This window comes from Phascolarctos cinereus, unplaced genomic scaffold, assembly GCF_003287225.1.
Source record: "Phascolarctos cinereus isolate Bilbo 61053 unplaced genomic scaffold, phaCin_HiC Scaffold_412;HRSCAF=1023, whole genome shotgun sequence".
Lineage (NCBI taxonomy): Eukaryota > Metazoa > Chordata > Mammalia > Diprotodontia > Phascolarctidae > Phascolarctos > Phascolarctos cinereus.
Window position 1 is genome coordinate 5,251 of NW_027555750.1, and position 24,349 is coordinate 29,599.

Genomic DNA, 24,349 nt, shown 5'->3' on the forward strand with positions numbered 1-24,349 from the left:
ATAAAAAGCCCAGGGTACCGCTCCCAACTCATACTCTCCTGGCTGGCAATGGTGACTAGTGGCGGTACCCTTTCTCATGAGAAAGCAATAAACTCCTTTCTGCTTTCAAGGTATCTTTCAAGTCTTTGTTTTTATTTTGAGTGGGTGGTCTCTGTCCCACACAGTTGGGGGCTCTCTGGGATCCCCTTTACTTGGGAAAGGGCCTCCCAGCCAGTCCTAGGACAGGCCCCCACTGGCCACTTACCAGTAGTCTGTGGAGTGGTTTGGGAGTTTCCTTTCCCTTTTAAGGAATGGACCCGAAGAAAGACAGATACCTGCAAGCAGAAACAAAAGCAAACAGAGTTCCAACGGTGCTAGCAAAGACAGTAGACAGAGAGAAGAGAGAGAACTGAGTTTTGGACAGTCACATAAGTTGTGCGCACATAACCCAGACGAAAGATCCAGGGAGCCCTGAGATACTTTTTGGAGCAAGATCTGGTGAGCATCTGGGTGACCAGGGAGGGGGCAGGGAAGGTCTTGGTACCTGTGCCTCCACATCGAGTGAGTCCTTGGGGAAGGACAAGAACTTGTTAAACATGGGAAAAGAACAGTCCAAAACAGCTAGCAGAGAGAATTTTCCTAGCATTCCAGAAGATAGCCCTCCTGGGAGTAGACTCCAGAATTGGAACGAGTCATCAAAATATAAAGGGAAAGACAAGAGAAAAGAAACCTGATGAAATATCGCTGCTTAGTTTGGGCTGGCGATGCCTAAATTGTGCAGGGGATTTCTAACAATTCTCTCCGAGCTTTTGGATTCTCCCTGTCATTTTCTGTCTGTATCTGTTTCTGTGTTTGTGTCTGTGTGGTGTGAGTGAGTGTCCTGTGTAACTTGATGCCCTTTGCAGCCAGGTAGCATCCCAAGGCTGCAGCTGGACTATGTGCAGTTTTAAAGGATTTTAATCAAAGTCCCTCAGAGGATAAGTAGGTAGAAGGAAAGGTAAGAAAGTTTAAGCATGTAGGAGAGAAGAGTATGTGTAGAAAGTTTAAGGAAGGCATAATTTATTTGTACAGCATGAATAGAGGTTTGGAAAGTAAAAGGTTTAGAAACTCTTGAAGAGTTGTTGGACAATATTCTCTTCCTCTCTCCCGCATTCCAACTTTGACCAAGTTGTTGAATGTAGAAGAGAGAAAGATAAGGAGGAAAGGAGGGTGAATCTTTCCCCCTCAGATCAAAGGGAGGCAGGCTAAATAAGCCTTTAACTGTTCTCTGCCTTACCTAAAAGAGAAAAGTTTTTGTGTAATAGGACCCAACCAGAAAGAAATTGAATTCATTCTGGTTGTATTTTTAAAAAAAGTATGAAAAATGTAATGTGTCACTCCTAATTCAATTCTTAAGATATGTTAGAATTTATTTTACTATTTGGCACTAAAGTAAGTAGTAAACAAAAATCTTGAGCAGGCAGCTTAGAGTGAAAGGCTGATAGACTAATTTAAAAAACCAACAGACAAAGTTATGGAGAGATGGAAGGAATTATGTCCACCCACCTTTTGGGTGGGTTCCATTAAATTAATTACTATTAAATCTAATATGGATACTGGCTATGGTAAAGATATTGGTTATTGTGAGTTATGATTATTACTGTTCAATTAATTATCAAGCTCCAGAGGTGTCTTCCTGGAGGGAAAGCTGATCGTACTTTGTCAGCATCGATTCAAATTCTTTAAGCTTGCTTTTCTTTCTCCTGGGCCAAAAAGAAGTAGTTAGATCACTGGCCCAGCACATTTTAAACTGACCTGATTACAACAGGTGATTCCATAATGTTTGTAAAACTTTTGCAAGACAATGTGGACATGAATACGGAACTGAAATATTGAAGCAATATATGAATTTGTGGATAATATTCCTTTATAAAGGGACAAGGGTACTGAACTGAGAAATGTATAGTTGTATAATTTGAAAAGTACATATTGCTATTTGGCATTAAGAAATTTATTAACTATATGGCCCCAAGAAAGTTCTATTGACTTTAGTTTACTGTTCAGTAAGGGATGGTGGTGGAATTCATTCCCAAGGATATTACAAAGATCACATGATTGTAAAGGTGCTTGGCACAATGCTTGGCATAAAACAAATGCTATCTGAATGTAAACTGTTTTTAGTTAAATATAATTGCTTCACATTCATTAACTTTATGTGGATTTTCTTCTGTGTGAAGTTTATGTCAATGGTGATGAAATGAACGATTTTCTGTCTAAGGCAATTTGGGAACACATCCAATTCTTGTAGAGCCACCAGAGTGGTAATTAATTAGTTTTGGTTTTAAAGTTTAAATAGATGATAGTTGTTTATGGTATTGTTGTATTTCTAAAATTTTCCTTTATTGCATAATTTGGGAAACAACTGTATCATCTGTATTGTTGGAAAAGCAATTTCTCTTATAATCTAAGTGTTGTTACGTTAAGAACTGTACTGTAAAAAAAATGATGAATGGGTTAGGAAACTTTTAAATCATTCTCTTTAACAATGTACTATAGTATTTTGAAGTATTGTAATTTAAGAAATCATAAAATTTCCAAATTTTGTCTTTATTTAAAGGGAATTTTCAGTTAAAATCATTTTACTATCATTTATGAAATTTGTGAGATTGTTAACTAAGTTATTTGGGGTTACTGTTTTAATGCTAAAACCTAAAAGGGTTAATTAATTACTGTATGTGAAAAGAAGGGACTGTGTAAAGCCTTATCAGCTTGGTTCTGCCCATTCAAGGGCACCAGTATCAGCCCTCTCTGAGGTCCATGTCAATTCTCCTTATTTTGTAAACTTACCAAGGTCCCTAGAAACCATCTGTGTGGGCAAGGTCATCTGCCCTGAGAAAAGAACTTGTTAGGATTCTGCAGTTCCTAAACAATGAACTTGGCATGCTAAGAATTTGCAAGTGTATAGAAATGATTTCTAATGATTGGCTTTTACACCAGGACAAGTTTGAATTTGAGAAGGAAAGAGGTAAAGTGAAATCTCTTATGTATGTGAGTCCTGGTAAATCTTTATTGCTTGTTGCAACTCCATGAGAGTAAAATTAACTGTATCTGGCTTTAAGCGGTGATTAGTGAAACTTGCTGTTTGAGGTAAAAGGCTGTTGGGACTATAACTAATTTTATTTTGAGTTTGAATTTGGGTATACTTGTCTGCATTAAATCAGTATCTGAGAGAAATGCCACTCAAAGGGAATGTGATCCTGTACTGTAAAGCCGAGGGGACGATCTTAGCCTCAATCTAGGATGGGATCCTCCTGGCTCAGTTTCCCCATTATGTTCCTTTGGAAAGGAATGTTTCCCACCTGACTATTCCTGAGTCTGGCTATGAGGAGAAACAGATACTGCATGATTGGAGAACTGTAACTCTATCTGAATTTAAACAAAGCTAAGGATGTTTTATCCTGTCATGTTTGGTATGTCACATGTCCCTGCTCTTTTGCCTTCTATAGTAAGTTTCTATGATGAGAGCCAGTAGTCAGTACAAGATATGAGCTCTTTTGTGTTATCTTACTGGGAAATCTAACAATATTTTTATCTAGAACTTGAACATGTGGAGAAATTTATGCAAACTGTTTAAGACTCACCTTAAGATGTTCCCTTTGTTTAAAAGGATTCTAAGAGCAGTAGTATTTTTCCTGTAATCAGTCTCTGACTGTTCCCAATGTGAGATTCTATTACAACACCTTTTGACTAAAGAACTTTGTGATATTTATGGATTCTGTGATAACTAGGAATTTAGTTTCTTGATAATACTCTGGAATTTGTGTTACTTAAGGACTTTTGCGCCAGCTTAGTAGGGTTTTATGAACAAGGGTAGAAATGAATGCAAGTTATTTAGGGCTCTCTTTGGAGATGTTCCTTAGGTAATGTGAGATTATAGTCATATCTTAAACTGATTATTGGAACTTGCTATTCGAAGACATAATGGGACTAATGACTAACTATTTCTGAGTCTAACTCCAGCTGTCTGAGCCACTGATCCATGATGCCAGCAGCCGTGTGAGGGGCAAATATGAACTGCAGGTATGCTTTCTTGGGAAGGTTGAGAGGGCAACTGTTCTGCATGTGCTGAGGTGAGACTGTCTTGACTTGATTCGTTAACTGAAACTTGGCAGACTTTAAGTCTGGCTCAATGCAGTTTGCAGTTTCACATAACACTCTGCCTGGAGTTGACAGGAAGTTGGGGAAATATTGTTCCCTTGCTTTAAGTCTCTAATCTCTTAGTGGCAAGTTTCTATAATCAGAAGGGTTTGTAAGTACAGTAACAAATTTACTAAAATAATTGATTATGGAACATCTTAGGTTACTATAGAGCTGGGACTAGTGTTCCTGTGTGTGTTCTGTATGAGTTAAGGTCTTTTAATTCTTGGTAATAGTATGGAGACAATTAGGACAGGGGCTTGTGAGAATGTTATTTTTGTTATTTGGTTACTATCATATTTGTCTAAAGTTTTGTTACAATTAATAATGTCCAAAAAAATGAGTGCTTGTGGTTTATTTTGTAAACGCCACCAAAGAAACACGGCATGACTAAAACTTTAAGATTTTATATGTACTGTATCAAAATTGATTATTTAATATATTTATGTATGTACTGGTGCCTGTTATTAATTGCTTAGTGAAATCTCATCCTCCTGGTGAGGAAATTAATAATGGATTAATGTAAAGTAGAAGACACTGGATTCTGATGTGAATTTCTTAAACATGACTACTGGCCATGGTTCCAATTTTGAGTTGGTAAAAATGATCAAGGTTATAAGGATGAGAAATGGTAACTTAAAATTGTGCTAGGTCACTTTTGTAGGAGAATGGACAGAAAGCGAGTTCCTACAAGAAGACAAGAAGAAGAAGATGCTGAGTCCTGTGCTGGAGATGGCTGGAACAAATACCAAGGACCAGAGGACTTCATTGACAATGTTCCCTGCCAGACAGCTGTATTAGGAAAAGACTTTTTGAATCTTAAAGGGACAATTGCATTATTGTTTTCTTTTGGGTCTGTGTATCTGCATTTGTAAAGGGGACTGCCCCTTTGATTTGTCAATGCATAGATCAATCCTTCCCATATTGACTTAAAAGGGTGATGGTTAGGGGGAAGAATTCAGAGGAGAAAGAGAATAAGGAAGTGAAGGAGGCAAGAGGAAGACATGATAGAAGAAGTTTATCAACAATGGTGAGGGAACAGGATAAAAGACAAGGGGGATTGTGAGGGATGGCTCACAGTGAAGTTCCCTCATTAGTATCTCCCTGCTACACTCTTACCTCCCTGCTACACTCCTATCTCTCTCCTGCACTCTGCCTGAGTGTGAGAGATGGCCTGCAGTGCAGTTCCCACAGGGCTAAGTTTCCTTCCTCCAGAAAGCCTTGAGTTCAGTTTGCATTTTCCCCCAAAGTTTCTATTTCTCCAGCACCACGTCAGCATGGGTAGAGGAGCTTGGTTGCCTGGTCGCTTCTCCTTCCTAGTACACATATGCATCTAGTCCAAACATGGGCATGTTTGCTTCTATAGGGTATTAGCTGCCGCGTTTAGAATGTACACCCTGAGTACCCAGTCGAAGGAGAAAGGGGTAACAGAGTGGGAAGGGGCATCACGTTAGGGGATAAAAAGCCAAGTGTGAGGCTCCCAACTAGTACTCTCCTGGCCAGCAATGGTGACTAGGGGCAGTACCGTTTCTCATGAGAAAGCAATAAACTCCTTTCTGCTGTCAAGGTATCTAAGTCTTTGTTTTTATTTTGAGTGGGTGGTGTCTGTCCCACACAAGGGGAAGCCCTAGGAGCCTGCCTAGATTCTTTGAGTAGGTAAAGTGGTCATTCGGGAGGATGGGGAAATCAAATTCAAAATTGGGTGGAAACAGGAAAAGTTACCAGATGTGCTGGCTGATAGTCCCTTGGGATCTAGACTTAGTAATTGGGATGAACTACCAAAATATAAAGGGAAAAATGAAAAGAAAATGAAGGTTTGCAATTTGTCCTATGTCTGTTTTGTGTCTGTGTTTGTGTATGTGTGGTGTGAATGAAGGTTCCTGCGTAAAGATACATGCAGTTTTAAAGGGACTTTAATCAAAATCCATCAGAGGGATAAGTAGGTAGAAGGAAGGCAAAAAAGTTTATGGGTGGAAAGAACAGTGTCAATAGGGGGTTTGATAGTAAAAGGTTTGGAAACTTTTGGAAAAAAATAAGTAGAATTCTCTCTCTCTCTCCATTCTAACTCTGGCCAAGTTTTGAATGTGGAGGGAAAGAGAAAAAAAAAAAGGGGAACCTTTTCCCCCTCAGATGAGAAAGAAAGGCAGATTGAGTAGCACCTAATCTTTTCTGCCTCACATAAAAGGGAAAAGTTGTTGTGTGTGTGTGTGTGTGTGTGTGTGTGTGTGTGTGTGTGTGTACCGGAACAGAAACAATAGGTAATTTAAGGGCAGCCGGGGCCTGTACCCAGGGCGGGAGGCCTGTTGGGGGTGGCTGGGTTCGGCAGCTGCCAAGGCCATGATGTTTCCCAAGAAGCCCTAACTCATTCAGATTGGCAATATTTTAAATGAAATGTGATGTTCTTAATTTAATGCTTAAGTCAGAATTTATTACACTGTTTGGCACTAAGGTAAGTTGGGAAAATGTATGGATCTGAAATTTGTCATTAGATGATTGGAAGGTGCCTAACACAATGCCTAGCAGAGGGCAGACACTAAAAATGTCAACAACTATTCCTTAATTAGCTATGTAAGGAAATTTGGAAATATAGTCAACAGAATTGGAACCACCTGATTGGTAGTGTGTCTATTTCAAGTTTTAGATCTCTAGTATTGTTTCAAATTGATCAACTTCTGTATTGTTATGTCGATTAGCTTTTCATAATTTGGGTTATTAAAGTGACCTGAGAGAAATTAGAGGACAGTGGGAAAATTGTGTAAGACCAGTTCTATTACTTTGTCAGCCCTGCTAACCCTGTCTTATAGTGTTTGATAACTGCCAGTTAGAAACCAGGTATTTCCACCCTCACCTGTAATTAAAGAAGAGCTGATAGCTAAAACAATTTGACTATCACTTCTTAGATTGTTAACTAAGTTGATTGTTAATTGATTACTGTGTAACTGCCCATTCAAAACAGTCCTCCTTGGGATATGGAGGTCGCAGGCAAAGACACCAAGAATAGCTCCTCCCTGGGAAGACCTGATTGCTCTGGGGGAAGCCGTGGCACTGCACACCCCTCTCTGCCGAGAACTAAAGCAGTTACTCAAAGACCCAGAGAACTTTCTGCTACCTATTTCTACCACCACCAAGGAGTTCCCATTAAAAGAGGTTCCTTTAGCACAAGGAGGAATTGGGTATGTGAATGCTCCCCTCAATAGTTCGGAGACTAGGAATTTCAAAAAGGATAAGAAGAAACTGATAGAAGACCCCTCTGGGGTCACAGAACAGTTTAATCAATTTTGGGTCCAAATTTGTATATTTGAGGAGAGAAGGGTAGCAATACCTTATTCACAGGGGAAGAACAAGATCAGATTCTGAGGGTGGCAGTGAAGGCCTGGGATGCTGGCCACCTGATAGCACAAGGGGAACTGAAGGGAGAAGAGAAGTTCCCCCTTGTAGGCCCAAATTGGAACTGTAACACTGGCCCATAGAAAGAACGTGAGGAAATTACGAGAGATGATAATACAGGGAATTAGAAAAGCTGTCCCTAAAAGCCAGAGCGTGACTTGAGGGGGATCAAACAGGAAAAAGAGGAAACTCCCTCTGCCTTTTTAGACAGGCTGAAGGAGAACATGAGGAAGTTTTGGGGGTTGAACTTGATGATTCCACTGCACAAAGTTTATACTTTGTAACTAACTCCTGGCCAGATATTTATAAAGAGCTGCAAAAGTTGGAGAATTGTCAGAACAGGCTTTTAGATGGGTTACTGGAAACAGCCCAAAAATTATCTGTGACCAGGGTAGAGAAAAGTAAGAAGGAACAGACAAAGCAGAGTTCATCTGCCCCGACGAAAGAACTTGCAGTTCCTAAGCAATGAACTTGGCTTGCTGAGAAGTTGCAAGTATATATAAAATAGATAGAAATGATTCTAATCATTGGCTTTTACACCAGGACAAGTTTAAATTTGAGAAGAAAAGATGTTAGTCCTGGTAAATTTTTCTTGATTATTGCAACTCCATGGGAGTAAAATTCTGACTTTAAGCTGTGATTAGTGAAACTCGCTATCTGAGGTAAAAGGCTCTTGGGACTATACCTAATTTTGTTCTGAGTTTGAATTTGGGTATAGTTGTCTGTATTAAATCGGTATCTGAGGGAAATGCCACAAGCTACTCAGAGGGAGTGATCCTGCACTGTTAACAGGTAGAGGTCTGCATCTGTGAAAAAGCCGTGAGGACAATTTTAGCCTCACTCTAGGATGGGATGCTCCTGGCTCAGCTTCCCCATGGTATTACTTTGAGAAGGATTGTTTCCCACCTGCTCTTCCTCAGTCTGGCTATGATATGGAATTGATACTGCATGACTGGAGAACTGTGACTCTTATCTGAATTCAAACAGAGCTGAGGATGTTCTATCTTGTCATATCTGGCATATCATATGTCCCTGCATTTTTCTTTTATCGTAGATTTCTTGGATCAGAGCAAGTGGTCAATAAAAGATGTGAGCACCATATTGAGTATATGAGATCTTGCTGTTTTGATCTGAATTTGTAGTCATCTCAGGACCTTATTTATATGTACAATTTGAGAAGGCTAAACAAGTTTGTGGAACAAGATTGTGTATCTCTTTAGTTGTGAGGTTAAGGTAGGAACCTCTTTAGTTTAAGGTAGATTTTGCAAGGTAACCACCTCAGAGGGTGGATGTGAACCAAAAGTCACCAAGGTGTTTAGGTGTGTATTGAAGTTTGTTATTAATTCCTAGAGAATATGTGCAGGCTTTGGCAAGTTAGCTGTTTTCTCTACAGAAGAAAGGAATCATTGCTAAAACACCCCTTTTAGGGTTTCCAGTCCATAAGTTCCAGCCTGGAGACTGGGTGTTGATCCAAACATGGAGAGAGGAAAAGATGACTGCCGCCTGGGAAGGCACATACCAGATCCTCCTTACCACTGACACTGCTGTTCGAACCAGAGAAAGGCTGGACTCACTATCCCAGAGTGAAATAATTATTATTTAATGTAATTGTTAAGGGTACCAAGAGTAATAAGAGTGATAATTTGTATTTGTAATAATATGGAAATGCCATTGATGTTATCTGAAATTATATTGTATTTCTAAAACTCTTAAATTGTAAATTTGGGGGAAATTGTTAAATACCTAATGACGTGTATTTGGGTATTCTCAGGAAGATTTAGTGGGTGTGAGGAGGCTTCAAATTGTAAGAAATAAGAGGGGGAATTGTGAGAGATGATCTCTCAGAAGTGAAGCCTCCCCAAAGGGTCAATAGTTCTTGTTAATAAGTCCTTGTATTGCTTTCAAAACCCTCCCCTGCTCAGACCCTGTTTCTAAGTAAATAAAAATACTTGCCCTACCCCCAACCTGAACTGCTTGCTCTTGCAAAACTTGCTGCCTTTCCTTGTCTCCAGGCAAGTTTGTGAAACTGTTTTTGTTCTCTGTTGCTGGGTAGATTTCCTCAAATAGATTGTGCCCTCAAGGCTTGCATCAATGAGCTGAGAGGAAGGGGGTGAAGAAGGGGGAGTTGTGGTTAGGGGTCTATATAATCTTTCTTGGGGAGCACACCCTTGCATTCTTCCACCAGAGCCATTTTAGGCGGATGGGGGGTGCCCTTTCTCGAGAAAGCTCATCAAGAAATCTTTCTTTTTGCTACATCTGAGTCTCCAGGATTTATTGGTAGGGGTCTTCACGTCCCACACAAGGGTATCTGGATCAAGAGCTTCCCTGGGGCCCCTGTTGGTTCCCTTTATTTTGTAAACTTGCCAGGTCCCTGGAAACCATCTGTGTGGGAAAAGTCAGCAGCCCTTGGGAAAGAGCTTGTAATGCTCAGAATTTCCAAGCTCGTGTACAATGTAGAAATGATTTCTAACAATTGGTCTTTACACCAGGAAAAGTTTACATTTGAGAAGGAAAGGAAAGGAAAGAAAAACAAGTGAAAGATGTTAAGCCAAATCTCTTGTGTATGTGAGGCCTGGTAAAGGAAGGAGGGCTCTCCCTAAAATCTGAGTTCCTTTGACATTGGCCTCCTTATGGCTCCTCAAACAAGAGACTCCATTTCTAAGTTCCAAGCATTTTCACTAGTTGTACCCCATGCCCAGAGTCTTCCCCCACCTCATAGCCATTTCCTGGATTTCTTGGCTTCCTTAAAGTCCCATCTAAAATCCCACCCTCAGAGATATTTTCCTGTGATTTCCTTAATTCTAGCACTTTCCCTCTATTGATTATTTCCAAATTATCCTCAATATAGCTTGTTTATACATGTTCCTTATATCAGTCTGACAGAAAGAAAGATAAAGAGAGACAGACACACACAAACACACACACACAAAGGGAGGGAGTGAGGGAGAGGAGAGAGAGAGAGAGAGAGAGAGAGAGAGAGAGAGAGAGAGAGAGAGAGAGAGAGATACACAAACAGACAGAAGGAAAGAAATTAAAAAGAGAAAAATGTTTCATCTATGTCCCTAAACAAATGTCACTGAAGAATAGAGTTTTGGAAATTTTAGAGTTCACTGCTTTGTGGACAAAGAAACATTCGCACAACAGCAATACTGGGGTTCTAAACTAGGCCTCCTAAAACTAAGACTGGGTAGTATTTTTTTCCACTATATTATGCTGTCTCTAAATGAAGAACCATCCAAAAACATTGAGTTAGTAAGAACCTCACAGGAGATTAAGTCTAACTCCTTTCTCAAGCATGAATCCTTCAACAATATGCTGGTCAAGGGCTCCTCTATACCTTGCCTGAATATTTCCAGTGACTTTCACTACTACTAAGGTAGCCATTCTTCTTTAAAAGTTCTAATTGTTAGACAGTTTCTTTTTATATTGAGTCAAAATACACCTCTTTGAAGCTTCCTAATTCTTCCCTTTGGTGCTAAGTAGAACATCACTTTGTGATGGCAACCCTTTCTATATTTGAATTAGTTAAAATAAATCTCTCCTAAATTATCTCTTCTCTAAGCAAACATTCAAAGTCACAGAGAAAGTTGGTAACAGTACCAGGACTTAAACCTCAATTTTCACAAATCCTAATCCAATTCTTTTTCAAGGGGTAGGGAATAAAATCTGTATATTATCTCTTGTGGTAACTTGGAATAATACTTGATAATCTTTCTTCTAGTACAATCCTAGATTAAACAGTAGCACTAGAACATTTTAGGTTGACTTATATATATATATATATATTTTTTTTTGGTGAGGCAATCGGGGTTAAATGACATTGCCCTGGTCACACAGCTAGTTAATGTCAAGTGTCTGAGGCAGGATTTGAACTCAGGTCCTCCTGACTACAAGACCAGAGCTCCATCCACTGTACTATCTAGCTGCCCCCGAGTAATACATTTTTCAAATGAACACATTCAAACAGTACATTTGATTAAGTGGTAACCTTAAAGTAGAGTGGTCACTGGACTTACACTTAATAGAGTGAGGAGCAGAGTTAACATTTTCAGCCTTTTTACCCCTTTTTTCCTTACCTCTTCTCCAAGAGGACATTTTGCTGTTGAGTTCTAAACCATTCTGTTTAGAATATGAGCCATAAAATATATTGAAGAGGTAAATGATTCCTAATTAACTTTCTCCAGTTAGAGGAACCCATAAAATGCATCAGAAGTACTGAAATTAACTCTACTTTAATTTTCATTGGAAGAAAATGTTTCAGTGTGAATTGCTTCAGAGTTGCTAGCAAAGAAGCCACGGATTATATTGGGGCAAGGATTCAAAGAATCTTAATTCTAGTGACTTTTACTAGTAAGTGTGAAGAAAAGTAGTGTGTAACACACAACTCATTAGTTATGGGGAGATGGACATACAACCAAAAAATCTTTTTTTCTTTATCAATGATATAACATGGGCTAAAAGCCCAAGCAAGTTTGCAGAAAACTATGCACAATGTTGTATCTTGTAAGGGTGTGGAAAGTAGGTAGAAAAAAGTCAGAGTACCTGACTCACCACTGTACTGTTTTTCTGATATATGAAAAAATGGATGCCTGATTGTTGATATCACAGGGTCATATAGCCTTTTTCTTTGTTTAGCAGCAGACTTTCCTAAATCAGATTGGCTTGAAGACTGGTCTCAATGCCACAGGTAGCAGAAGGTTGAAACAGATCTTCTGGTGATACAGCTGGTTCTGTGAGGAGACAATATATATGTAAATGGGGAGGACACCTCAAGGTCCAGGTGGAATTGACAGCAATGTCTTCAAAGAGGTTCCACTGTAGCCTCTTTCTCACTATTTAGCAAGGTCTCCTAGGACCTGTCCCAGGTGAACTCTACTACTTGACCAGCTTAGAGCCAAGAAGGTGGGCTTCCTATCTAAGAAGATGATGAAAACACAGGGTTTACATTGTAACTGTTGCAGTAAGTTGTGTTTATACACATATATGCACATGTATATAAATGACAGAATGTATGTATATTTACATATATTCTGTGCCAGCTAGCTTCTCATATATAAATAATATAATATATGAATCATATATATAAAATTATTATATTAATCCATATAATTGGGTTGTAGGTATTGATTGTTCATGCTGCATTCTCGAATAAGGCCAGTGACATCAGGAGGGTGATGTCTTGACTTGCAAGTGAGTTGTATTTAAGTGAGAAAGAGCCATGCAAAGTCATCAGCCTGACTGTCTACTCCAGAATCATCAGAGTCCTGGGCAAGACACAGGTCAGGACCACTGGAAGTGGCCCCAGATGCAGGCAGAGGACCCTCATAATTTCTGACCAAAACAGAAGGTGCCTATTGCATGAGGGTAGTCCTCTGTAGCTAAAACAAATGATATCTGAAAGGAAGCATATCAGTCATTTATATATTTCTTTGAATTAATCAGTTCCTGAGAAGAAAATCTTGCAGGTCATGCAAAATTTGCTGGATGAGACGGGACAAATGTGTAATCCAATCTGGAGATAACATAATCTAAACTGAGATTTTGTCTAGGAGGGAAGACTTGGGTGAGAAGCTTAATGACAATCCTTTGGGTGGTAGAGAGCCACTGGGCATCACCTTCAAGAGGAAAGAAGGTGAGAAAGAAATGTATATGGGGGAAAGGAGTAAAAAGAAGACAGTTCTTGAAAACAAACTTTACCTCCTTCACGATGCAGTATAGGCCCATTCCTGTTTAAAATGTATTTGTGTGTCAGTACCCATGTGTATTTCAATATAGGATTGTTCCAACTGGGACATTCCATTATAACTCAGGAGGGGACTTTGTGCTGGCCTCTTTGGGGATGGTCTCAAGAAAGATTCTTTGCTCTAAATATTCCTCCCTGATTAAGGTAAAATGGTGAAGTATTTAAATTTGTGTTCCATTGATGGGACTGACCTTGAAGAGGACAAAAGAGTGGATTAAACAGGCCAGGTATCCTGAGGAAACTTGGTGCTGTAATTAAGCAATATATATTTTTGGTGTGCTCTACTTTCCTTTTCAGCATTCTTCCTGGGGGTATGCAGTGCCTCAGAATGCCCCCAAGCCTCATGGCCACACCCCACTTTATCCTACCCTCTCCAAATCATCTCTCTTTCACCTTTTACTCAGAGCCTTGCTCAGATGCAAAGGTTCTAACACATCCCTCCAATATGCTAGAGCAATGCTAGACTAATTTGTTCTATTATCCTAATGATTATTAATGTAATACTGTTCTCAGCCTAAGGAATTTGCTAGATGAGTCCAACAGAGATCATTCTAGCACTATGTAGTGAGTGAAGGGTAAGAGTGGGGTGACAGATTGAGATATTTGGGGTTTTTTTTGGTGCCTGTACCTCAAATACTGATGATTTAATAATATTGTTCTATTGTTTAACCTTTTGCTGTCCACAAAATTCCTTCAAAAGTATTGTCATCTTGCCTCTCTTGATCCTCATCATACTGCTGTGAGATCGAGAGGGAAGGAATTATTATTTCCCATTTTTTGGCTGAGGAAACTGAAGCTCAAAAGTTATAATTTTTGCCCAGAGTTGCATACTATATAGGGACCTTCCTAGTCTGACACTGCTTAGGTCTGACCCTGTAGATGTGATATATTCTTTGAGGAAACTCTTTTTCATTTTTCTATGTTCCCATTTTAGGAAGCTTTCGTGCTCCAAGGGCAAACTTTTCTTAATCACAGATTCACTGATTTGGCTTCTGAGAAAAAACCAAAAAAACCAGCTCATATGCGGAGTATCATGCATGCTAAAATATAATGAATACATCAGAAAACTCCCAATATAACTTAGTTGTTCTATATGGCAGGTTCTACTCCTATCTCCAAAAACTAGTGTTATAAAACGGCACCAAATATTAAGTGAACTATTTTAGGAGATTTTGAAGTACAATGTCTAAAACACAGCAGTGTGATTATTTATTTGTTTCTTATTCATTTGTAATATTTTTAATAATTAAACTTAAAGAAAAAAGAAACAAATTTAAATACTAAAACTAAAAAAAATACAAAATAAGTAAAGAAAAAAAGCATTGTCATGCTAACAGCAGAATATGACAGAGTATTCAAAATATGCCGCAATAAATTTCCATTTCAAGAAAGTGTATATAATAAATACGACTCATTGTGTTGAGATCTGTCCATCTTCTCTTTGCTTTCTTGTAAGTTTTCTTTACTTCTCTGCTGTGCACTTTTCACTTTGTTCTTTTTCCCCTTCCTCCCCACTCCCCACCACAGAATGCTACAATTATTTGTGTACACATGCATATATATATATATATATAGAGAGAGAGAGAGAGAGATGTATGTTTCTATGTATATATATATGTGTGTTTATGTGTATGTGTATGTGTACATATGCACAAATGTATTTATAAATATATATACATATGTAAATGTATATATACTTATGTGTATACATAGATGTATATGTGTATGTGTGTATGTGCTGTGTGTCCATGGATAACTATAAGAACTATAAAAGAGGAAGCTGCTTGGAGATCAGATCACCCAGCTGTGATTATGATGGCTATATGTGTCTTATCTTTTTCCAAAGTAGTCTTACAAATGATATAAAGACTCATGAGTAGAAATATATGACATACTATGACTTCTCTAGAAGATAAAGAAGTCCAACACTTTTACCAAATCAGGTAAAATAGAAAAATGCAAATCCAAGACCAATCCATAGAAGTATCCTGTGTCTTATTAAATGGCTGCACTGCTGTGCCAGTAGAATGTTGACATTTTAAAGAAATGGTTGCTGAGTGATGATATTATGAGGATCAATAGTCAGAAAATGTACAGTGATTTCAACTCAATTCAATTAAATGAATATTTATTAGTTGCCTATTAAGTGGCTAGGGATATGAATTGAATAAAACACTAAGAATCTGGATTCAAACTATGATTTACTATTACATGTGTGGATATGAATACATTACTTCATCTCCCTTTCATCTGATTTGTGCTTGTCGGTAAAATGAGGAATACAGAGTAGAATATGTTTGAAACCCATTCTAGCTTCAAGTTCTGTACTGAACTATCATTGCTGTCAAGGGATTGCTATCAGGTTAGAGGGAATCAGATAAATACACATTTCTCTATCTCTTGCTACAGAGCTTTGTTAGTAATTTACAAAAATGCTGATGATTTATGTGGGTTTATTTTATATGCTGCAAGTTCAGTGAAGTATTTCAAGTAGTTTTTTAGTTGATTCTCTAGGATTCTCTAAGTATAACATGATATTAACTACAAAGAATGATAGCTTTGTTTCTTCATTGCCTATTCTAATTCCCTTGATTTCTTTTTCTTCTCTTATAGTTAAAGCTAAAATTTCTAGTAAAATGGAATAGCAGTGGTGATAATGGACGTCTTTCTTTTACCCTGATCTTAGTAGAAAACCTTCTAGCTTATCCCCATTATTTATAATGCTTGCTGATGGTGATAGATAGATGCTACTTCTCATTTTAAGAAAAACTCCACTTATTTCTATGCTCTGTAGTGTTTTAGTAGCAATAGGTGCTGTGTTTTGTCAAAAGCTTTTTCTGCATCTATAGAGATAATCATAGGATTTCTGTTAATTTTTTTACTGATATGGTTAAGTATGCCAATAATTTTCCTAATATGTAACCAGTCTTCCACTCCTGGCATAAATCCCACTTTGTCATAGTGTATTATCTTTGTGATAATTTGCTGTAATCTCTTGGCAAATATTTTATTTAAAAGTATTGCATTTATATTCATTATGGAAATTGGTCTGTAATTTTCTTTCTCCATTTTGGCTCTTTCTGGTTTAGGTATCAGCACCATATTTGTATGATAAAAACAATTTGGTAGGATTCCTTCTTTTCCTATTTTTCCAGATAGTTTATGTAGCATTGGAATTAATTGTGCTTTAAATATTGGGTAGAATTCCCTTGTAAATCCAGCTAGCCTGAGAGATTTTTTTCTTAGGGAGTTCACTGATGGCTTTTTCAATTTCCTTTTCTGAAATTGGGTTATTTAGGCATTTTATTTCCTCTTCTGTTATTTGGGCAATTTGTATTTTTGTAAATATTCATTCATTTCACTTGGGTTGTCAGATTTATTTGCATACAGTTGATCAAAATAGCTCCTAATCATTGTTTTAATGTCCTCTTCACTAGTGGTGAATTCACTCTTTCTATTTTTGATACGGTAATTTAGTTTTTTTTTCTTCTTTTAATCAAATTAATTAAAGGTATATCTATTCTATTGCTTTTTTCATAAAACCAGCTCTTAGTTCTATTTATTGGTTCAATGGTTTCTTAATTTCAATTTTATGAATCTTTCCTTTGGTTTTCAGAATTTCTAATTTGGTATTTAATTGGGGATTTTAAATGTGTTCTTTTTGTAGCTCTTTTAGTCGCATGCCCAATTCATTGATCTCCTCTTTCTCTGTCTTATTGATGGAAGCATTTAGAGATATAAAGTTTCCCTAGAACTGCTTTGGCTGCATTCCCTAAATTTTGGTATGTTGTCTCGGACCTGGGCAAACTTTCTGCTGCATAGGGAACATCCTATCAGGAAACGTATGCCCAATTATCCTATTTCTTTTGGATGCTAGAATATTGAGAAACTGTAGGTGCTTTTGGTTTCATGAGGCTTGCAGGTAACAAAATGGACCAATTTCCCTCCACACCCTGGGATCCTCCTTCACAGAGAGACTCCCAGTCCCTATGCCCGGGCCTGCAGGATCCCCCTTCTCTTCTGGCCTCATGGCCTCTGGATCCTCAGCTGCCAGACTCAGTGGTACTTCCTCAACATTTGCCCCTAGGTTATCTTCTATAAAACTGGAAAAACTTGGTCCCCAAGACCTTCAAAAGGAATATGATCAGACTAAGAGAAGAGAGTCCTTGCGAATGGTAGGGAATTTGAGTCACCCTCCGTGACCTTTGAATTCATCCTCCCCAGTTGGTGAAAGTAAGGAGGGAGGAACGGCAACAACTACAGCTGGGGGCCCCACTGGCAATGGCTCTGGGCCCCTCGGCACCCTGTAGCCCACCAAGAAAGCATGGAAGTATCACCCGTGTTCATCAATCTTGCTCACCTCCTGCCACCCCAGAAGCTACAAGCAACATGAGCTGCCCTGGGGACAGAGGGAAGGGGAAGGGGATGGATCAAGGCACTAAGAGGTAAGAAGCCAGCCAGCCTCTGCACTTGGTAAGCCCACTCGTTTAAAGTTGTGGTTTCAACATGTTCATTATGAGACATCGATTTTCTGTGTAAAGTAAATTGCAAATTCATTCAACAAGATTGAAATCACCTGATTGATAATGGGCTTGTTTCAGGTCTCAAACTGGTAAACTTTTGCATCAGCTTTCTCAAGCCACTTTTCCTAACTTGGATGTTATTAGAGTATGAAATGAGAGCACCTAAAAAAACAGTGGAAAAGTTATTTCCCTCCTAACCCTGTCTTATAACATTTTCTAATGGACATTTAGAAAACTAAGTATTTGGTATTGTTTTTACTGCTAAAATGTAAAATTGGTCATTGACTACTCAGTATGTGTGTGGAAAGGAGGGGATGAGGTGAAAGCCTTATCCAGATTGGTTCTGCCCATTCAGAGCAGTCCTCAGGACTAGTGAAAAAGCACAGCCCAGAGCAGCTCTAAGGGGAGATCGGGGTGATAGGCAGCCCCTGCTCTGGGGTCCCTGTTGATCCCCTTTATTTTGTAAACTTGCCAAGGAGGTTGTTTGGATGATGGAATTCTTAAACAATAAACTTGGCTTGCTGAGAATTTGCAAGTTTCTGTAAGTGACCTCTAACAATTGGCTTTTATACCAATTATATACAAATTAAATTTGAAATGTAAACCCTGGTAAATTTTTCCCAAGCTGTGATTAGTGAAACTTGCTGTTTGAGGTAAAAGCTCTTGGGACTGTAATGATGTTACTTTGAGTAGTCTGAGGGATCATAATAATCCATCGATAATCAATAGTCAATAATCCACCATCTGAGAGAAATGCCCAGAAGCTACCCAGAGACAATGTGATACAAGTGGAGGTCTGCATCTGGAAAAGCTGAGAGGACAATCTTAGCCTCAGTCTAAGGTGGGATCCTCCTAGCTCACTTTCCCCACTGTGGTCCTTTGAAAAGGAATGTTTCCCACCTGGCTATTCCTGATTCTGGCTATGAGGTGGAATTGATACTGCATGGTTGGAAAACTGTGAATTATCTGAATTCAAACAGAGTTAAGGATATTTTATCCTGTCATATTTGGTATAGACATGTCCCGGTTTCATCCTTTTATTGCAAATTTCTCTAATCAGAGCAAATGGACAGTAAAAGATAGGAGCACAATGCAAGTATGTGAGATCTTGCTGTTTGGACTTGAATGTGTAGTCATTCTATATCCCAAACAACTGGGTAAATTAGTACTCGGGCTTGTCATCTGACTGCCTGTGTCGTCATGTGAATCATAACCCTATAGACTAAAACTGGAATACACATTGCTATGAAAGACTAAAATTAATCAGAAATATCTTCAGTTCAGTTTGGGAAAAAGAATTTCAGTGCAATCCATCTTCTTAGAGGGAGGTACTTTGTTTTCTCCCATTCTGACATCACTTTTAATTCTCCTTGTATTTGGGCCTCATATATTGAACCTCCTGGCCAGATTTGTCTCCCCCAGGGTCCAGGTCACCAATTTCCAGATGACTGCTCAGGCTGCATACCAACCTTGGAACTAATCAAAGGCCCCTAAGACCCTGGACTTAGCATCAGCCATGTTCCGAAGTCTGACTCCTGGAAAAGGACCCAGTGAGGCAGGGACAGCTCTATGCCCATGGCCAGCAGGAAGCAGTTTCAGAAGCTAAGACCTTCACCCCTTACCCCAAAAGATTTGGGTCCCATTTGTTTGAAGGGAAAATGATGGCCTTATAGGACCTAGACCCCTACACTGAAACTTATGTTTGGGCATAACATTGGCTCAATTCCCAAGCTCATTACTAAGGGAAAAACCAAAAATAACCACCAATCTGTAGTGATGCACTCTCCAGCTCCTCCTCCCTTTGTCTGTTTTCTATAATTACCACTGGGATTTTTGAAGTTCTTGGCAGGGATCCACTGAAGTGCTGGCCACCACCCCAAACTGAAGATTGCCCCTGTTTGTAAGTATTCATAATGATTGAATAAACTACTACCTATTGTCAATCTGGAAATACTTGGCCTCTTCCTTTGGTATCAAAAGAAAACCCCATGGTCATGAGGGAAATATGGGGCTCCCCAGCCAGGGCATCCTGGACCTGAAGATTGAGGACAAATTCACAAGTACTAATTTTCTACAAAGAAATGCTAAATTTCATTTAGAGGTTAGTGAAAATAAAGATGTAATTTTATTTTCCTTTCAAGTTCAGAGACCCTGTGAAATCAATTCTTGGGGGACCACGGGCCCAAGGTTAAGATCTTTGGTGTAAATGAAAAAAGAAAAATAAAAGAAAAATAAAAATATTCCAGAGAGGGTTTGCCCTTTTTTTTTTTTTTTGCTGGTGGAGCAGAAGGGTGAGGAGATAGGATGGAGAACGAGTTAAAAACTAGTTTTCTCAGTTTGAATTAATCTCCTGTAAAGTGTAATACTACTTTGGATCTGACAGCCTTCTTTCCAGCTGACTTGCCAGCTCAGTATTAGTAGAAAGAGATATTTTCAAATGGCTTCAGAAATACTCAAAGAATTAACATTGAATGATAGTTACTCATTTAGGGCTGTACAGTAATGGTTGTGAATGCTCTTGAAGGTATCCCAGATTCTAGATTTAATCAAGGTTTCAGCTTAATGCGGTAATTAATCAAAGATACCTTATTAATGTACTAAAAGATCCTTCATCAAAAGGGAAAGGACCTGTATGTACAAAAATATTTATAGCAGTTATTTTTGTGGGAGCAAAGATTAGAAATTAAGGGGATGCCCATCAATTGGGGAGTGGCTGAACAAGTCCATGGTGTATGGGGGATAGTTTCAGAAAAACTTGGGAAAACCTATATGAACTGATGCAAAGTAAAGTGAGCAAAACCAGAAGGTCACGGTAGACATTAACGGCAATGTTGTAGTAATGATCAACTGTGAAAGATTTAGCTCCTCTAGTCAATAAAATGTTTCATGACAATTCCAAAGGACTTATCAAAAAGGCTATCTCCCTCCAGAGAGAGAACTGATGTACTCCAAGAACAGACTGAAGCATACTGGTTTTCACTTTCTTTTTCTTTCTTTTATATTTTTATTGTTTGCAACCTGGTAAATGTTTTGTGTGATTTCATATGTATACTTGGCATTCAATTGCTTACCTTCTCAGTAGTGGAGGACAGGTTAAAGGGAGGGAGAGAATTCAAAACGTGAAAATTATTCTAAAGTGATGTTTAAAATCAGGCCTGCACAACGTCCTACCCATGGCTGTTTACAGCCCTTGGAGTATTTGGGGCATGCCAAAGAATTTCCTCCACATACAAAGGATGTTTTCCTCTACTTTTTTCTTGGGCCACTTGAAAACCTTTAGTATGCCACAAGTGACCCAAAGTCTGTTAATTTCTGTTAATTTTGTTACTGACATGGTTAATGATATTGATAGTTTTCTAATATTCAAGCAGTCCTGTATTGCTGATGTAAATCCCACCTGGACATAGTGTATTATCCTTGCCATAAGTTGATATAATCTCTTGGCAAATATCTAATTTTACATTATTGCATTCTATTCATTAGGGAAATTGGTCTATAATTTTCTTTCTCTATTTTGACTCCCTGGTTTAGGTCTCAGTACCATATCTGCATCATAAAAAGAATTTGGCATGACTTTTTCTTTGCCTATTTTTCCAAATAGTTTCTATAGTATTGGAATTAATTGTTATTAAATGTTTGGTAGAATTCACTTGGAAATCCATTTGACTGGGAGACATTTTCTTAGGGAATTCATGGATGGCTTGTTCCATTTCTTTTCCTGAAAATGGGTTATTTGGATATTTTACTTCCACTTATTTGGGCAATTGATATTTTTGTAAATATCCATCCATTTCACTTAGATTGTCAGATTTCTTGGCATACCATGGATCAAAATATCTCCTAATCATTGTTTTAATTTCCCCTTCATTAGTGGTGAATTCATCCTTCTAATTTTTGATACTGGTAATTTGGTTTTCTTCTTTTTTAAAATCAAATTAACCAAAGGTTTATCTATTTTATTGCTTTTTTTTTCATAAAACCAGCACTTAGTTTTATTTATTAGTTCAATTGTTTTCTCAATTTCAATTTAATTAATCTCTCCTTTAGTTTTCAGAATTTCTAATTTGGTATTTCCAATTTGTTGTTTTTATAGCTCTTTTAGTTGCATGTCCAATTGTTTGATCCCTTCCTTCTTTATTTTCTTCATATAAGAATTGAGAGATATAAAACTTCCCCCCAAGGACTGCTTTTACTGCATCTCCTAATTTTGATGTGTTGTGCCATTATTGTCATTGTCTTAGATGAAGAGTCTTCTTGTCTTTCCCCAGCATGGTCAGTATGGAGTGTGTCGCCTGCCCTTTTAAAGTGCTACCTATGGTGTGGAGAGGAAATTGCTTCAATGGGCGCTTCATAAATGCTGCTTGACTTAACTTCACAGTTGAACTAACTACCTGTGCTGCTAGGATCCAAGAAGGTGGGCTTTATTTCTAAAAAGATCATCAAAACACAATGTTTAGATTGTAACTGTTGCAGTAAGTTGTGCTTATATACACATGTACATAAATATATATAATTATATCAATATATATGGAAATAAAATCTTATGTAACAAATATATTTATATATGTAACAAATATATTTACATATATACATAAATATATAAATTATATAAATATATATGTAAATAAAATCTTATGTAAGAAATATATTTATATATGTAACAAATATATTTACATATATACATATATACTGTACATCTATATAAACAAATATAAATACTATGATATATGAATCTTATATATATTAGATTATTACTTTAACCTATACACGAGTTATAGGCATTGATTGTCGTTCATATTTCATTCTCAGAGAGAACCAGTGACAACAGGAGTGTGATATCTTGACTTGTGAGTGAATTAGATTCAAGTGAGACAGAACTGTGCAAAGTCTTCAGCTCCACTCTCTGCTCCAGAGTTGTCAGAGTCCAGGGCAAGAGACAGGTCAGCACCGCTGGAGGTGGCCCCAGCTGCAGTGGGAAACCCTCGGAATTTCCAGCCGGAATCGAAGGTGCCCAGTAAGTGAGGGTAGGCTTTGACAGTTAAAACAAGTGATATCTGAAAGCAATAACATCAGTCATTGACATCTTTGTTCTAATTAAGCAGTTCCTGAGCCCAAAATCTTGCCAGTTATGCAAAATTTGCTGAATGAGAAGGGACAAATGTATAATACAATGTAGGGATAATGTAATCTAAACTGGGATTTTGTCTAGGAGGGAAGACTTGGATGTGAAGTTTAATGACAGTCCCTTAGGTGGTAGAGAGCCACTGGGCATCTCCTTCAAGAGGAAGGAAGGTGACAAAGAAATGTAGGTGGAGGGAAAGGGCCAAAAGAAGATGGTTCCTGAAGACAAACTTTACCTCCTTCACAACTAAGTATGGGCCCCTCCCTATTTAAAATACATCCGTGTATCAGTACTCATGCTTCTTACAGTATAGGATTGTTCCAACTGGAGAGGACTTTGTTCTGGCCTCCTTGGGATAGTTCCAAGAAAGAGTCTTTGCTCTGAGGGTTCCTCAACGTGACTATCCCTGATTCAGGTAAAATGGTAAAGCATTTAAATTTGTGCTCCTTCAACGGTACAGACCTTGAAGAGAACAAAAGAGTGCATTAAACAGGCCAGGTATCCCTAGGAAATTTGGTGCTGTAATGAAGCAATGTTTGTTTTTGGTGTCCTCTACTTTCCTTTTCAGCGTTCTCCACAGGGGTAGCCAGCACCCCACTACCTCATTGTCAGACCCCACTTTGTCCTACCCTCTCCAAATCATCTCTCCTCCAACCTTCGATCAAAGCCTTGCTCAGGCCCAAAGGTTCTAACACATCCCTACTATATGCCAGAGCAATGCTAGACCAATTTATTCTATTATCCTAATGACTACTAATGTAATACTGTTCTCAGCATAAGGAATTTGCAAGATGAATCCAGTAGAGATGATTCTTGCACTACATAGTGAGTGAAGGGTCAGAGTGGGGTAATAGATTGAGACATTTTAGGTCTTTTGGTGCCTGTCCCTCAAACACTGATGACTTAATAATAATAATATCTTCAGACAGTTTAATCTTTTGCTGTTCTCAGTATCCCTTCAGAGGTGTTATCATCTTGTCTAATTTGATCCTCCTCATACTGCTGTGAGGTACAAAGAGAAGCAATTATTACTTCCTAGTTTTTGGCTAAGGAAACTGAGGCTCAAAATTTGTAACATTTTCCCAAGATTATACATCACATAGGGACCTTCCTATTCTGACTCTTCTGAGGTCTGACCCTGTATATGGTGATGGATTCTTTGAGGATACTCTTTAATTTTTCTTTTTTATGAACTTTTTGTGCTCCGAAGGCAAACTTTTCTTAATGAGAGTTTCACTGATTTTGCTTCTGAGAAAAAAGCCCGGATGTGAAGTATTATGGCCACTAAAATATATTGAAGGTATCTGAAAAGTCCCAATATAACTCAGCTGTCTTTTATGGCAGGTTTAGTCCTATCCCCAGAAAGTAGTGCTATAAACTGAGTACTAAATAATAAGTGAAGAGCTTTTGGAGCCTTTG

At 38.2% G+C, this 24,349-nt stretch overlaps 1 long non-coding RNA gene across 2 annotated transcripts; it reads left to right on the forward strand.

The window, feature by feature from the left end:
* LOC110204448 (uncharacterized) lies at positions 1-24,322 on the forward strand. 2 transcript variants are annotated; one of them, XR_002323310.2, is made up of 3 exons: positions 1-477; positions 22,077-22,222; positions 22,618-24,322. It is a non-coding gene; the product is annotated as an uncharacterized LOC110204448 (long non-coding RNA). The 2 variants fall into 2 exon arrangements; XR_002323309.2 differs by lacking the exon at positions 1-477 and adding an exon at positions 18,414-19,708 and having other exon boundaries at positions 22,618-24,321.
* The last annotated feature ends 27 nt before the right edge of the window (positions 24,323-24,349 follow it).